Consider the following 15,767-nt stretch of genomic DNA (forward strand, 5'->3'; position numbering starts at 1 on the left):
GACAGGGAAGCAGTCAGGGACAGGGCCAGGGTCAGGGCCAGGGACAAGGCCAGGGAAGCGGTCAGGGACAGGGTCAGGGACAAGGCCAGGGAAGCGGTCAGGGTCAGGGACAAGGCCAGGGAAGCGGTCAGGGACAGGGTCAGGGTCAGGGACAAGACCAGGGAAGCGGTCAGGGTCAGGGACAAGGCCAGGGACAGGGTCAGGGACAAGGCCAGGGACAGGGTCAGGGACAAGGCCAGGGACAGGGTCAGGGACAAGGCCAGGGACAGGGTCAGGGACAAGGCCAGGGAAGCGGCCAGGGACAGGGTCAGGGACAAGGCCAGGGAAGCGGTCAGGGACAAGGCCAGGGAAGCGGTCAGGGACAGGGTCAGGGACAGGGTCAGGGTCAGGGACAAGGCCAGGGAAGCGGTCAGGGACAGGTTCAGGGTCAGGGACAAGGCCAGGGAAGCGGTCAGGGACAGGGTCAGGGTCAGGGACAAGGCCAGGGAAGCGGTCAGGGACAGGGACAAGGCCAGGGAAGCGGTCAGGGACAGGGTCAGGGACAAGGCCAGGGAAGCGGTCAGGGACAGGGTCAGGGTCAGGGACAAGGCCAGGGAAGCGGTCAGGGACAGGGTCAGGGACAAGGCCAGGGAAGCGGTCAGGGACAGGGTCAGGGAAGCGGTCAGGGACAGGGTAAGGGTCAGGGACAAGGCCAGGGAAGCGGTCAGGGACAGGGTCAGGGACAAGGCCAGGGAAGCGGTCAGGGACAGGGTCAGGGTCAGGGACAAGGCCAGGGAAGCGGTCAGGGACAAGGCCAGGGAAGCGGTCAGGGACAAGGCGAGGGAAGCGGTCAGGGTCAGGGACAAGGCCAGGGAAGCGGTCAGGGACAAGGCCAGGGAAGCGGTCAGGGACGTGGACAGGGAAGCGGTCAGGGAAGGGGTCAGGGACAAGGCCAGGGTCAGGGACGTGGACAGGGAAGGGGACAGGGAAGGGGTCAGGGACAAGGCCAGGGACAGGGCCAGGGACAAGGCCAGGGAAGCGGTCAGGGACGGGGCCAGGGAAGCGGTCAGGGACAGGGTCAGGGTCAGGGACGGGGCCAGGGAAGCGGTCAGGGACAGGGTCAGGGACGGGGCCAGGGAAGCGGTCAGGGACAGGGTCAGGGTCAGGGACGGGGCCAGGGAAGCGGTCAGGGACGGGGCCAGGGTCAGGGACGGGGCCAGGGAAGCGGTCAGGGACAAGGACAGGGTCAGGGACGGGGCCAGGGAAGCGGCCGTGGCCAGGGAAGCGGCCAGGGACAGGGACGAGGACAGGGAAGCGGACAGGGTCAGGGACAAGGACAGGGAAGCGGACAGGGACATGGAAGCGGCCAGGGTCAGGGAAGTGGAAGAGGTCAGGCATGTGGTCATTGAAGTGGACATGGGACTTTTGCTTAACTTTTACTGGAGATCTTTTCAATTCCGTGTTAATATTATGGCATGGTTTCCCTGTTTGCTCAAACTGTGTTTTGAAAACTTTTCGGTCTGCTCCACCTCAAATAAAGAATTGCTTGATTTGAAGAGTTGGTGTTTAGTATTATTTGGCGGTTTCTCACAGTGCTTTTAAGTTCCTCTCCTTGAGACCTGGGTAGGGTTGCACCAGCCATTCGTAAGTTCTTAAATTAGATCATTAAGACCGCAAGGCTTTAGTAACCACTAGCTACTTTGTAACTAAATCTACACATTTGGTTGCACCAGTTGTTCGTAAGGCAGGACGTAGTTTGTAAACTCGCTGCAGAGCAATGTGTAGTTACAGAGGTTTACCCTCATCCAAATGGAAACCTTTACGTGAGCAGAACTGTTTAAATGCAATAGTTTAATTCTTAAATTTCTAATCGCTCGTCTTTCACATACTAACGGTCAGTGGTGGACAGTAACTGAGTAGCTTTACTTCGTTACTGTACTTAAGTACATTTTTCAAGTATCTGTACTTTACTGGAGTAGTTTTATTTTGAGTAACTTTTACTTCACTACGTTTCAAAGCATAAAACCGTACTTTTAACTTCACTATATTTCATAAAACATATCGTTACTCCCTATAATATATCACGTGCTCCGACACGCAGAAGCGGTGTCTGATTCATCATGAACGAACTGAGTGTTTTCAAAATATACTTTTAAATCGGATCGCAAATCGCACTAAACGATTCGTTTATGAATTAGAATGATCCGATTGCAGGATTGCAGCCTACTGTCTATGGATTGCAGCTGTTCGGGAGTCGACCACTCACTGATTCAAATGAACCATTTAGTGCGAGTCTCCAGAAGTAAGAACCGGGAGATCTTGTGAGCGCGTGTGCGTCTGATGTTGCTAAAAGTAAGTTATTAATGTTGAAATTTAGGATTAATTATTGTAACTGAAAATCATATTTAGGTCAATTGTCAGTTGTTTGGGAACTAAATCCGCTGTAAAAAGTGATCTGTTTAAGCCCACTGAAATGCTCGAGTGCATACGATGCAGACACATCAATCAGCGTCTCTGTTTTAGGAAAAAAAAAAAAAACCTTTAACACAGATTAAATACAATAACTCGTGCATGTTCAAAATCCTAGCTGCCGTAATATTAACCGTTTTATTAAAATGCTACCATGTCCTATGTGACGTCTGTTTTTATATTGTTTATCAACAGTAATGTTATATTGTTTGGATTAACTAGATGAGTAGACAGACATGAATGTTTATTCATAACCGTACTGAAAATAAGTAAATATTGTTAGCTGATGCTAACTATCTAGCTAACAAGCTTGCTGGTGCTAACTTGAGGTAATTTTTATAAATAATGTCCAAATATTTTTATTCAACAACCTATATATATATATATATATATATATATATATATATATATATATATATATATATATATAATATATATATATAAACAACCTATATATATATATATATATATATATATATATATATATATAATATATATAGGGAGAAAAGAAAGGATGTGTTGTTCAGAACATGGTAACTACAGTAATTATCAAAGAGGGGAAGGGATGCAACCCGTTTGGCCAGGGGTGTTTTTACACCCCAGACAAGATTTGAGAAGGAAAAAATCATTCTGAAAATATAATTATATTTTCCTTAAAATGTTCTTCCTAACTTCAGGCCTTATTATCATGTCATAAAACTGTGATGTTCTGTAAAACAACAAACTTTAAAATACTTTGTTCTTACTGGTGAAAATCAGATGGTCATCTCTGTTTTCTCTCAGGGACATCACAGTGTAAGCTTCACAGTGAACATTACTCTCAGCGTAGTCCATATCAACAACAAAAATATATCTTGACTCCATATAGTGGTTATTTGGGAAAAAATCCTAGATATTTTGAGCAGTAGGATTATTAAAAAAAATATATGTTCTAATTTAAAATTAAATTAAGTAGCCTATATAAAATTGCAAACATCTATGTTTCAGTACTTTTTTACTTAAGTACATAAAAAAATTGAGTACTTTTGTACTTTCACTTGAGTAAAATTGAAAAAGGAGTACTTTTACTTTTACTGGAGTAATATTTTACTATACGCATCTGTACTTTTACTCAAGTACTTGATTTGTGTACTTCGTCCACCACTGCTAACGGTAAAAATTAAAAGTTTCATTTAAAACTATACACAAATAAGCTGTTTGAATGTAAATGGCATTCAGAAACCGCAAGACGACTCAAACACTGAAAGAAACCTAAATGCCTTTTCATCTGAAGAGTCCAACATGAAGCACACAGAGGCTTGCTGTAGATGTTGTGTTGAAGAGGTGTTAAAGGGGATTTTTCTTTTTACTTCTGCAAAACTACGATTGGAATGAATAATGGACTTCTGTTAGCGAATTGCACTGAGAAATATATGATCCTGTGGCAGACGGTCAACAACAAAAAAATATCCACCATTTTGATTAGTTTGATTCTGATTTGAATTGAGTTGATATTGTGTGTGGCCTGTTGGTGTCGCTGTTGGACAGTGTTTTCTCTACTTCCTGTTGGCCTTCTGAAGCTAATCATAGCTCCGTGTAGCTGTTTTTATTTTATATTTTTTCTCTATAATCTTTCTTATTATCACTGTCTGTTTGTTTGTTTGTTTTTTAAGTTGTAAAATATAACTTAATTCACACCATATTTCTGATATTATCAATTAATCTTATCAGATTAACTTTGATCGTTCACTCTTCCGTGACTGCAGTACACCTGCAAAGCGTTAGCACCCGTTAGCTTGTCATTAGCGTTTTCTTTTCTCCTCTCCTCTCTCTCGCTCCAGTTTTTCACAAGTTCATCAAACAACCGCAGTAAGAATATTTCATCAAGCACGGTGAGTAATGGCTTCGCCTACTATCGTTATTTGCACCTCTTGCCACATGTACAGTTTATCTATCTCTATCGCTGATGAGGGACTCACATGTGATAAATGCAGGGAAATAGTTAGGCTGACAGAGAAGATTTCAGAATTAGAGACACGCATCCAAACTTTAATTGAGGACAGTAAGAATGTTAGGGCTCTAGATATGGCCTTGGATGCGTCTAGCTCAGGGATTCCTGTACATTGTTCGGTTCCAGCAACAGAGCCCCTGCAGCAGGGCAACTGGGTGACGGTGAGGCAGCATAGTCGTGGGTCAAAACACCGCTCTTCTGTTCCGATCAAAACATTAAACAGGTTCTCCCCACTCAGTGATGCACCCACTGAGAAACCTGATGAAAGTGCTCTAGTTATTGGTGATTCTATTGTACGGAACGTGAATATAGAGACACCAGCCACCATAGTCAAATGTTTACCGGGAGCCAGAGCGCCTGACATCTTGGCAAATTTAAAAGTGCTGGCTAATGCTAAACGTAAATACAGTAAGATTGTTTTTCATGCCGGCGCTAATGATGTTCGACTTCGCCAGTCGGAGATCACTAAAAATAACTTTAAAGAGGTGTGTGAACTTGCAAGCACGATGTCAGACACTGTAATATGCTCTGGTCCCCTCCCTGCTTACCGTGGTGACGAGATGCATAGCAGATTGTCATCACTCAATGGCTGGATGTCTAAGTGGTGCCCACAGAATAACATAGGTTTCATAGACAATTGGACGAGCTTTTGGGGCAGACCTGACCTGTTTAAAAGAGATGGTCTTCATCCCTCCTGGGGTGGCGTCACTCTTCTGTCTAGAAATATGGCACATAGTCTTAGTGTTTATACTTGACTAACTGGGGCCCAGGTCAGGAAGCAGACAGACTGGCTAAACCGACCGTCTGCTAGCTGCCTCCCGTCACAGAGGTCAGTTAATTCTCATCACATAGAGACTCTTTCCCCTAGATATCACACTATAGAGACTGTGTCTGTTCCCCGAACTAGAAAATACAAAAAACGTCCAAACCAAGTTAAGGTTAACAATTTAATTGAGGTTCAACAAATAAAAAACAAATGCAATATGGATAAACAAATGATAAAGATTGGCTTATTGAATATCAGATCCATTTCTACGAAAACACTTTTTGTAAATAATATGATAACTGATCATAATATAGATGTGCTCTGTTTGACAGAAACTTGGCTAAAACCTGATGATTACATTATTTTAAATGAGTCCACCCCCCAAGATTACTGTTATAAACATGAGCCGCGTTTAAAAGGCAAAGGGGGAGGAGTTGCTTCAATTTATAACAACGTTTTCAGGATTTCTCAGAGGGAAGGCTTCAAGTATAACTCGTTTGAAGTAATGGTGCTTCATATAACATTATCCAGAGAAACCAATGTTAATGATAAATCCCCTGTTATGTTTGTACTGGCTACTGTATACAGGCCACCAGGGCACCATACAGACTTTATTAAAGAGTTTGGTGATTTTACATCCGAGTTAGTTCTGGCTGCAGATAAAGTTTTAATAGTTGTTGATTTTAATATCCATGTCGATAACGAAAAAGATGCATTGGGATCAGCATTTATAGACATTCTGAACTCTATTGGTGTTAGACAACATGTTTCAGGACCTACTCATTGTCGAAATCATACTCTAGATTTAATACTGTCACATGGAATTGATGTTGATAGTGTTGAAATTATTCAGCCAAGTGATGATATCTCAGATCATTATTTAGTTCTGTGGAAACTTCATATAGCCAAAATTGTAATTTCTACTTCTTGTTACAAGTATCGAAGAACCATCACTTCTACCACAAAAGACTGCTTTTTAAGTTATCTTCCTGATGTATCCAAATTCCTTAGCATATCCAAAACCTCAGAACAACTTGATGATGTAACAGAAACTATGGACTCTCTCTTTTCTAGCACGTTAAATACAGTTGCTCCTTTACGCTTAAGGAAGGTTAAGGAAAACAGTTTGACACCATGGTATAATGAGCATACTCGCACCCTAAAGAGAGCAGCCCGAAAAATGGAGCGCAGCTGGAGGAAAACAAAACTAGAGGTATTTCGTATTGCTTGGCGGGAAAGTAGCATATCCTATAGAAAAGCATTAAAAACTGCTAGATCTGATTACTTTTCTTCTCTTTTAGAAGAAAACAAACATAACCCCAGGTATTTATTCAATACAGTGGCTAAATTAACGAAAAATAAAGCCTCAACAAGTGTTGACATTTCCCAACACCACAACAGTAATGACTTTATGAACTACTTTACTTCTAAAATCGATACTATTAGAGATAAAATTGCAACCATTCAGCCGTCAGCTACAGTATCACATCAGACAGTGCACTATAGACCCCCTGAGGAACAGTTCCACTCATTCTCTACTATAGGAGAGGAAGAATTGTATAAACTTGTTAAATCATCTAAACCAACAACATGTATGTTAGACCCTATACCATCTAAGCTCCTAAAAGAGGTGCTTCCAGAAGTCATAGATCCTCTTCTGACTATTATTAATTCCTCATTGTCATTAGGATATGTCCCCAAAACCTTCAAACTGGCTGTTATTAAGCCTCTCATAAAAAAACCACAACTTGACCCCAGAGAACTTGTTAATTATAGACCAATCTCGAATCTCCCTTTTCTGTCCAAGATACTAGAAAAGGTGGTATCCTCACAATTATATTCCTTCTTAGAGAAAAATGGTATATGTGAGGATTTCCAGTCAGGATTTAGACCGTATCATAGTACTGAGACTGCTCTCCTTAGAGTTACAAATGATCTGCTCTTATCATCTGATCGTGGGTGTATCTCTCTATTAGTTTTATTGGATCTTAGTGCTGCGTTTGACACAATTGACCACAATATTCTTTTGCATAGACTTGAGCACTTTGTTGGCATCAGTGGAAGTGCATTATCATGGTTTAAATCGTACTTATATGACCGCCATCAGTTCGTAGCAGTGAATGAAGATGTATCATATCGATCACAGGTGCAGTATGGAGTACCTCAAGGTTCAGTACTAGGGTCGCTACTCTTCACGCTTTATATGTTACCCTTGGGAGATATCATCAGGAAACATGGTGTTAGCTTTCACTGTTATGCTGATGATACTCAGCTCTATATTTCCTCGCAGCCCGGTGAAACACACCAATTTGAAAAACTAATGGAATGCATAGTCGATATAAAAAATTGGATGACGAGTAATTTCTTACTGCTAAATTCAGAAAAAACAGAGGTGTTAATCATAGGGCCTAAAAACTCTGCTTGTAATAATCTAGAACACTGTCTAAGACTTGATGGTTGCTCTGTCAATTCTTCGTCATCAGTTAGGAACCTTGGTGTGCTACTTGATCGCAATCTTTCCTTAGAAAGCCACGTTTCTAGCATTTGTAAAACTGCATTTTTCGATCTCAAAAATATATCTAAATTACGGCCTATGCTCTCAATGTCAAATGCAGAAATGTTAATCCATGCATTTATGACTTCAAGGTTAGACTATTGTAATGCTTTATTGGGTGGTTGTTCTGCACACTTGGTAAACAAACTACAGCTAGTCCAAAATGCAGCAGCAAGAGTTCTTACTAGAACCAGAAAGTATGACCATATAAGCCCGGTCCTGTCCACACTGCACTGGCTCCCTATCAAACATCGTATAGATTTTAAAATATTGCTTATTACTTATAAAGCCCTGAATGGTTTAGCACCTCAGTATTTGAATGAGCTCCTTTTACATTATACTCCTCTACGTCCGCTACGTTCTCAAAACTCAGGCAATTTGATAATACCTAGAATATCAAAATCAACTGCGGGCGGCAGATCCTTTTCCTATTTGGCGCCTAAACTCTGGAATAACCTACCTAACATTGTTCGGGAGGCAGACACACTCTTGCAGTTTAAATCTAGATTAAAGACCCATCTCTTTAACCTGGCATACACATAACATACTAATATGCTTTTAATATCCAAATCCGTTAAAGGATTTTTAGGCTGCATTAATTAGGTAAACTGGAACCGGAAACACTTCACATAACACCGTACTTTCTACATGATTAGAAGAATGGCATCTACGCTAATATTTGTCTGTTTCTGTCTTATTCCGAGGTCACCGTAGCCACCAGATCCAGTCCGTATCCAGATCAGAGGGTCACTGCAGTCGCCCGGATCCAGTACGTATCCAGACCAGATGGTGGATCAGCACCTAGAAAGGACCTCTACTGCCCTGAAAGACAGCGGAGACCAGGACAACTAGAGCCCCAGATACAGATCCCCTGCAAAGACCTTGTCTCAGAGGAGCACCAGGACAAGACCACAGGAAACAGATGATTCTTCTGCACAATCTGACTTTGCTGCAGCCTGGAATTGAACTACTGGTTTCGTCTGGTCAGAGGAGAACTGGCCCCCCCAACTGAGCCTGGTTTCTCCCAAGGTTTTTTTCTCCATTCTGTCACCGATGGAGTTTCGGTTCCTTGCCGCTGTCGCCTCTGGCTTGCTTAGTTGGGGTGACTTCATCTACAGCGATATCGTTGACTTGATTGCAAATAAATGCACAGACACTATTTAAACTGAACAGAGATGACATAGCTGAATTCAATGATGAACTACCTTTAACTGTCATTTTGCATTATTGAGACACTGTTTTCCTAATGAATGTTGTTCAGTGCTTTGACGCAATGTATTTTGTTTAAAGCACTATATAAATAAAGGTGATTGATTGATTGATTGAGTTTGATTTGCGTCACGCGGGTTCCACCTACTGGTCAAAACGGTGTAATGCAACAATCCTAACGAGACCTTTAACAAAACAGCAAGTATTTTCATAACAGTGTAATGTTTTCAGTATAATTTAAACATGACATGAAACATTAGGGTCTTTGCTAGTCAGACCATTTACTTTTATGAAATATTGCAGTTCGTTCTTTTCAGTTATCTGGTTATGGATTACAAGTTAATCAGTCCTGTGCTGCGGGTCAATGTTTAATGGTTAACAAGGCCAGGGAAGCGGTCAGGGACAAGGCCAGGGTCAGGGCCATGGAAGCGGTCAGGGACAGGGTCAGCGCCAGGGAAGTGGTCAGGGACAGGGTCAGGGCCAGGGAAGCAGTAGGGGAAAAGGTCAGGGTCAGGGACAAGGCCAGGGAAGCAGTCAGGGACAAGGACAGGGTCAGGGACAAGGCCAGGGAAGCAGTCAGGGACAAGGACAGGGAAGTGGTCAAGGATAGGGTCAGGGACAAGGCCAGGGAAGCGGTCAGGGACGGAGCCAGGGACAGGGTCAGGGAAGTGGTGAAGGTCAGGGACAGGGCCAGGGAAGCGGTCAGGGACAAGGCCAGGGTTAGGGTCAAGGCCAGTGAAGCGGTCGGGGACAAGGCCAGGGACAGGGTCAGGGTCAGGGAAGTGGTCAGGGCCAGGAACAAGGTCAGGGACAAGGACAGGGTCAGGGACAAGGCCAGGGAAGCGGTCAGGGCCAGAGAAGAGGCCAGGGAATCGGTCACGGACAAGGCCAGGGACAAGGCCAGGGAAGCGGTCAGAGACAGGGTCAGGGACAAGGCCGGGGAAGGGGACAGGGTCAGGTACAAGGCCGGGGAAGGGGACCGGGTCAGGTACAAGGCCAGGGAAGGGGACGGGGTCAGGTACAAGGCCAGGGAAGGGGACGGGGTCAGGGACAATGCCAGGGAAGCGGTCGGGGACGAGGACAGGGACAGGGTCAGGGAAGTGGTCAAGGACAGGTTCAGGGACAGGGTCAGGGACAAGGCCAGGGAAGTGGTCAGGGACAAGGACAGGGTCAGGGACAAGGCCAGGGAAGTGGGCAGGGACAAGCACAGGGTCAGGGACAGGGCCAGGCAAGCGGACGGGGCCAGGGACAGGGCCAGGGAAGCGGTCGGGGCCAGGGACAGGGCCAGGGAAGCGGTCGGGGCCAGGGACAGGGCCAGGGAAGCGGTCGGGGACAGGTTCAGGGACAGGGTCAGGGGAGTGGTCAAGGACAGGGTCAGGGACTAGGCCAGGGAAGCGTTCAGGGACAAGGACAGGGTCAGGGACAAGGCCAGGGAAGCGGTCAGGGCAAGGACAGGGTCAGGGACAAGGCCAGGGAAGTGGTCATGGACAAGCACAGGGTCAGGGACAAGGCCAGGCAAGCGGACGGGGCCAGGGACAGGGCCAGGCAAGCGGACGGGGCCAGGGACAGGGCCAGGCAAGCGGACGGGGCCAGGGACAGGGCCAGGGATGCCGACGGGGTCAGGGAAGCTGACAGGGCCAGGGCCAGTGAAGTGGTCAGCGTCAGGGACGCGGACAGGGAAGCGGTCATGGCCAGGGATGCGGTCTGGGACACGGAAGCGGCCAGGGACAGGGTCAGGGAAGAGGAAGAGGTCAGGGAAGAAGTCAAGAGAATAGTCAGGGATGTGGTCATTGAAGTGGACATGGGACTTTTGCTTAACTCTTTCTTGAGATCTTTTCAGTTCAGTGTTAATCTTGTGGCATGGTTTCCCTGTTTGCTCAAACTGTACTTTGAAAACTTTTCAGTCTGCTCCACCTCAAATAAAGAATTGCTTGATTTGAAGAGTTGTGTGTGTGTGTGTGTGTGTGTGTGTGTTGTTTTTATTTTTATTTTTTATTATTTGGTGGTTTCTCTCCTTGAGACCACAGATAATTGTTTTGATGTACTCTGCTTGACTGAAACCTGGCTAAAACCAAATGATTATTTTGGTCTAAATGAGTCTACTCCACCAAACTACTGTTATAAGCATGAGCCCCGTCAGACTGGTCGTGGCGGAGGTGTTGCAACAATATATAGTGATATTCTCAATGTTACCCAGAAAACAGGATACAGGTTTAACTCTTTTGAAATACTTCTGCTAAGTGTTACACTGTCAGACATGCAAAAGAAATCTAATGTATCTCTTACTCTGGCTACTGTGTATAGACCACCAGGGCCATATACAGAATTCCTAAAAGAATTTGCAGATTTCCTCTCAGACCTTCTAGTTACAGTTGATAAGGCGCTAATCATGGGAGATTTTAATATTCACGTTTATAATGCAAATGATACATTAGGACTTGCGTTTACTGACCTAATAAACTCCTTTGGAGTCGAGCAAAATGTCACCGGGCCCACTCATCGTTTTAATCATACACAAGATTTAATTATATCGCATGGAATCGATCTTACTGCTATAGATATTGTACCTCAAAGTGATGATATTACAGACCATTTCCTTGTATCGCGCATGCTGCGTATAACTGATATCAACTATATGTCTCAGCGATACCGTCTGGGCAGAACTATTGTTCCAGCCACCAAAGAAAGATTCGCAAAAAACCTGCCTGATCTATCTCAACTGCTATTTGTACCCAAAAATACACATGAATTAGACGAAATTACTGACAACATGGGCACTATTTTCTCTAATACATTAGATGCTGTTGCCCCCATCAAATTGAAAAAGGTTAGAGAAAAACGTACTGTACCATGGTATAACAGTAATACTCACTCTCTCAAGAAAGTAACTCGTAGTCTTGAACGCAAATGGAGAAAAACTAACTTTGAAGTTTTTAGAATTGCATGGAAAAACAGTATGCCCAGCTATAGACAGGCTCTAAAAACTGCTAGGGCAGAGCATATACACAAACTCATTGAAAATAACCAAAACAATCCAAGGTTTTTATTTAGCACAGTGCCTAAGTTAACAAATTACCAGACACCACCTGATTCAAATATTCCACCAACGTTAAATATTAATGACTTTATGAATTTCTTCACTGATAAAATAGATAACATTAGAAATACAATAGCGAATGTAGATTCTACAGCGTCTAACACTTCAGTTTCATCCATCGCACCCAAAGATAAACGGCAGTGCTTTACAAATATAGGACAGGAAGAGCTAAATAAGCTTATCACTGTATCTAAACCAACAACATGTTTATTAGATCCTGTACCCACTAAATTACTGAAAGAGTTGTTACTTGTAGCCGAAGATCTGCTTCTCAATATCATTATCTTTAGGTCACGTCCCAAAACCATTCAAGCTGGCGGTTATTAACCCTCTTATTTAGAAACCAAAACTAGATCCTAGTGTACTGGCAAATTATAGGCCTATTTCAAATCTTGCATTTATGTCTAAAATTTTAGAAAAAGTTGTGTCTGCTCAATTGAGCACCTTCCTGCATAAAAATGATCTGTATGAAGAATTTCAGTCAGGTTTTAGGCCCCACCATAGCACAGAAACTGCACTTTTTAAAATTACAAATGACCTGCTCCTTGCGTCAGATCAAGGCTGCATCTCATTTCTAGTCTTACTTGATTTTAGTGCTGCGTTCGACACCATAGATCATGACATACTCATAGATCAATTACAAAACTATACAGGTATTCAAGGGCAGGCTCTAAGATGGTTTAGATCCTACCTGTCCGATCGCTACCATTTTGTTTACTTAAATGGGGTGTAATCTCATTTATCATCAGTAAAATATGGAGTGCCACAAGGATCCGTCCTAGGTCCCCTTCTATTTTCAATATACATGTTGCCCCTTGGTAATATTATTAGAAAATACGGAATTAGCTTCCACTGTTATGCTGATGATACTCAGCTATATGTCTCAACGAGACCAGATGAAACTTCCCAATTATCTAAGCTAACAGAGTGTGTTAAAAATGTAAAAGATTGGATGACAAATAATTTTCTCCAATTATCGGATAAGAAAGAGATAATAATTATTGGACCAAAAAACACTACACAGAATCTTGTAGATTACAATCTGCAACTAGACGGATGTACTGTTACTTCCTCAACAGTCAGAAATCTGGGTGTTATATTAGACAGCAATTTGTCTTTTGAAAATCATATTTCCAATGTTACAAAAACTGCATTCTTCCATCTTAGAAACATTGCCAAGCTACAAAACATGTTATCTGTTTCTGATGACCTCTAGACTGGACTATTGTAATGCACTTCTAGGTGGTTGTCCTGCTTCGTCAATAAACAAGCTACAGGTAGTCCAAAATGCAGCAGCTAGAGTCCTTACGAGGTCAAGAAAATATGATCATATTACCCCGATTTTACAGTCTCTGCACTGGCTACCAATTAAGTTCCGTATCAGTTACAAATTATCATTACTTACCTATAAGGCCCTAAATGGTTTAGCTCCTGCGTACCTAACTAGCCTTCTACCATGCTACAACCCATCACGCACCCTAAGGTCACAAAACGCTGGACTTTTGGTAGTTCCTAGGATAGCAAAGTCCACTAAAGGAGGTAGAGCTTTCTCACATTTGGCTCCCAAACTCTGGAATAGCCTTCCTGATAATGTTCGGGGTTCAGACACACTCTCTCTGTTTAAATCTAGATTAAAAACATCTCTTTCTCAATCTCTTTCACCAAGCATACGAATAATGTATCTTTTAAATTGTGAGTGTAGTTACATCTGATCAAATGTGCATTTTTATTCATTAGCTTGGGTTAAACTAATTTTACTTTGTTGGATCAGCAGCTGTGCTAATGATGTCTCTATTTTGTTTCTATGTTTTGCCACGGGATTTACATCCCGTGGTAACTAGGATTTACACAAGCTCCAGTCTGGATCCAGAACACCTGAGAAGAGATGATGCTGACCCTCAGAGGACCCCAGATGATACTAACCTTGAATCAACAAACAGAACTAACAATTATTGCTACATGTGTGACTGCATCATATAATAACTATTAATTAATAATATTGATAGTTCATCGTCTAGCTGACTACGTCTTGTATTATTTTTTATTTTTTCTAAAATCCTCTCAAACGTGCACAAACTACTAGCTACTACTAAATACTGTAGAAACAGAATTTTCTGTAAAGTTGCTTTGTAACGATTTGTATGGTAAAAAGCGCTATACAAATAAACTTGAATTGAATTGAAAATTGAATCATCCAATGGTTTGAATAGTACTTTTATGAACTATTGCAGTTCGTTCTTCATTTAAGTTATCTGTTTAGGGGTTACAAGTTAATCAGCCCTGTGCTGCAGGTCAGTGTTTAATGGTCACTAGGTGGCGCTACAAACACATCAGTGCCTTACACAGGTTTAGAAAAGATAAACAACTCAATAAAACACACATCTGACTGAGAGAGAGAGTTTGTGTGTGTGTACTCTGGAAGGAGTGAAACTAGTTTACATTTAAAGAACTAACATCATATTCTCATATTCATAACAGTAACAGCCAGGGCCTGCTCTAGCCCTTTGGTTGCCCTAGGCAAGATTGAGTTTTGCACCCCCCAGGCTGAGTATCCCTGGTCTCATTGGTCTGTGTTTCACTGGGACCTGGAATGCTAGATGTGGCCCCTTCACCTGCAACAGCCAGATCAGTGGAGTTAAATTAAATCGTAACCATGTAGGTTATCAGTGAAGTTACATTTTCTAGTAATACGTACAGTGCTTAATTTGTAAATTGCGAGGTACCGGAACAAACCGGGGCAACAGATCCGGCACGCGACTACAGAAGGGAGAGGTAACCGATCACATTGGTGGACCAGTTTAAATGATTAAGAGCGTGCATCAGTTGATTTTATAGGGTCTTTAAAGTCATGAATAACATGGAAATGCCATGCGATTTTAAAACAAAAATTTCCAGGCCTAAAAACTTTTCTGAGGGGGACTATGTGTCGCATGGTTTTAATAAATCTTGTAGCTTTCAAGTTTAGAATGAGGGAAATTCCTGCATTTATTCAAACTTGTAGGTTTGATTAATAAAATAAGACTCACTCGCACTTCAGGACAGCTGACAGAACTGTCACTTGACTAATCAGGTCATTGTTGCATTGTCACAAAAATGTATAATAATTTTTAAGAATTTTAAGCCATTTGGTACTCACATGCTCCAAAGGCTGTATTATGTGTCCTCACAGTCACATCCAAAGCTTGTGCATATAAAGCTGATTTGCAAGTTTTATATAGGAGTTATTTTCCGTAGTTTCTTGAGTTTAAGCAACCAAATACAAACAATATGATGTCCGATGGGTATTGACAAATACAACAGCTTCATGGCACACTCTACTAAAATACAGGGGGGAAAAGAAAGAATAGGGGAACAAATCAATAATTAAACAACACTGCGTCGTCAGTGTTAGTGTTGTATCAGACACTTGCTATTAACATCAGGCTATATGAAAAACAAGCTAAAATGGAGTAAACAGGGTCTTTGGCTGGTGAATGAGGAGATCTGTGTTTTGTCCGCATCTGAGGTATTTACAGGTTAGGATATAACATTTCTTTCTTTTTTTTTTTTTTGCTGTTTAATACACTTGGCCAAAATCTCATGATATAAACTATTAAGCACATATGCACAGGATATTTTAAACGTACAAAGGTATATTGGCTAGATGGCAAAAAACTACTTCTCCAGTCTTCAAACACACAAAAACAATAGCCTTCACAGACAT

The sequence above is a fragment of the Carassius gibelio genome, chromosome A5 (assembly GCF_023724105.1).
Source record: "Carassius gibelio isolate Cgi1373 ecotype wild population from Czech Republic chromosome A5, carGib1.2-hapl.c, whole genome shotgun sequence".
NCBI lineage: Eukaryota > Metazoa > Chordata > Actinopteri > Cypriniformes > Cyprinidae > Carassius > Carassius gibelio.